Below are 2239 nucleotides of genomic sequence, written 5' to 3'. Positions count from 1 at the left end.
CCTTGTAACACCCCCTAAAAATAAAATGTCATTCCCAAAATGATCCAAACATAAAGTAGGCATATGGGGAATGTAAAATAATAACTATTTTTAGGAGGTATTACTATCTATTATAAAAGTAGAGAAATTGAAACTTGGAAATTTGCTAATTTTTCCAAATATTTGGTAAATTTGGTATTTTTTTATAAATATTTTTTTTTTTTTTACTCCATTTTACCAGTGTCATGACGTACAATATGTTACAAAAAAACAATCGCAGAATGGCCTGGATAAGTAAAAGCGTTTTAAAGTTATTCACACATAATGTGACACTGGTCAGATTTGCAAAAAATGGCCTGGTCCTTAAGGTGAAAATTAGCCCGATCCCAAAGGGGTTAAATATTCAGTCATATACTGTATGATGGCAAAACTACACTGCTACATGCATGGGGGGCAGGGGCCACTATTAAACGGACGGGCGCTGTAGAGTTCACTGTTAAAGGGGTGGGCACTGTGGAGGTCAATGTTTAGGGGCGGGTACTGTGGAGGTCACTGTTAAAGTGGCGGCCACTATGAAGGTCACTGATAAAGGGATGGTCAATGTTAAAGCAGCGGGCACTGTGGGAGTCACTGTTAAAGGGGCGGGCACTGTGAAGGTAACTGTTAAAGGGGCACTGTGCAGGTTACTGTTAAAGGGGCACTATGAAGGTCACTGTTAGTCAATGTTAAAGGGGCGGGCACTGTGGAGGTCACTGTTAAAGGTGTGGTTAATGTTAAATGGGAGGGCACTATGGAGGTCACTGTTAAAGGGGCAGGTACTATGGAGGTCACTGTTAAATGGGCGGGCACTGTGGACTTCACTGTTAAAGGGGCAGGCACTGTGGAGGTCACTGTTAAAGGGGCATGCACTATTAATGGGATGGGCACTGTGGAGGTCACTGTTAAAGGGGCGGTCACTGTTAAATGGGTGGGCATTGTGGAGGTCACTTTTAAAGGGGCGGACACTGTGGAGGTCATTATTAAATGGGCCGGCACTGTGGAAGTCACAGTTAAAGGGGCGGGCACTGTGAAGGTCACTGTTAAAGGGGCAGCCACTATGAAGGTCCCTGTTAAAGGCGTGGGAACTGTTAAAGGGGCGGGCACTGTGGAGGTCACTGTTAAAGGGGCAGGCACTGTGGAGGCCACTGTTAAAGGGGCGAGCTCTGTGGAGGTTACTATTAAAGGGGCAGGCACTGTGTAGGTCACTGTTAAAGATGCAGTCATTGTTAAAGGGGCAGGCACTGTGGAGGTCACTGTTAAAGGGGCAGGCACTGTGAAGGTCAATGTTAAAGGGGTGGCCAATGTGGAGGTCAATGCTAAAGGAGTGGCCACTGGGGAGGTCACTGTTAAATGGGCAGGCACCGTGGAGATCATTGTTAAAGGGACGGGCGCTGTAGAGGTCATAGTTAAAGGATCGGGTACTGTAGAGGTGACTGTTATGGGGGAAACTGTTGATATCTTTTTACGACACACGGAAACATAAAACTAAATAGATACCCATGAGGAGTCCGGTCCTTCTGCTAGTAAATTATAGAAATGAGACAAAACTATTGCCCTCATTTAGGCCATTTGGTGCTGCAGTGTCCAATGTATTACAAATCCGTTGGACACGTATTCTAAATCTATTTAGCTTTCCTTTAGGCCAGGAGTTTTTTCCAATTACCCCCTCTGGTCGAGATCAGAATTCTGTCAATACCCTTGAACCTAAATCCACTACTATCTGATTGATGCATCTCCTTAAAATGTCTAGGGATTGACTGAAGTACACTCAAATCCGTCACTTCTTTGTCTGCTCAAATCCATCACTTCTTTGTGACTATGGGTCTTATGGTGCGTTTTAAGGTACGTATTAGGGCTAGTCCCTAAAGATATTGGTTGGATGCTGATTGACACTAGAGATAGTAATATTGCACTATGCACTTTATTAGAACCTGGGTGTTATGAGATCTACAGTAGCTGATATGTTGTTTCATCTTCTGCTTAGACATGTTTTTTTTTTTATGTAATGAGACTTTTAATCATGTTTAAATAAAGATAAGATTGTATATAAAGTGTTTTTTTTTGCAATATTGGATCATACTTCATTCTATTTGTAGAATTGTGGATTGTTTGTTTGAATATTGTTTCTGAGTTGGCATACTTTGCACCAAATTTATTACATATTGCCTGTTGCTTGATAAATTTTGATTTATATTTAAATCTAATACTTTTGTCTCTAAGT

The 2239-nt window shown here is 41.9% G+C and overlaps 1 long non-coding RNA gene across 1 annotated transcript; it reads left to right on the top strand.

Annotated features, from left to right (window-relative positions):
- The first annotated feature begins 461 nt into the window (after positions 1-461).
- On the top strand, positions 462-1166 carry LOC121001731. The gene is made up of 3 exons (XR_005779122.1): positions 462-635; positions 699-745; positions 1130-1166. It is a non-coding gene; the product is annotated as an uncharacterized LOC121001731 (long non-coding RNA).
- Positions 1167-2239: the final 1073 nt, after the last annotated feature.

Source organism: Bufo bufo, chromosome 5 (genome assembly GCF_905171765.1).
Source record: "Bufo bufo chromosome 5, aBufBuf1.1, whole genome shotgun sequence".
NCBI classification, from domain to species: domain Eukaryota; kingdom Metazoa; phylum Chordata; class Amphibia; order Anura; family Bufonidae; genus Bufo; species Bufo bufo.
The sequence above is the reverse complement of the archived record's forward strand: the minus strand, read 5'-3'. Positions and strand labels throughout refer to the sequence as shown.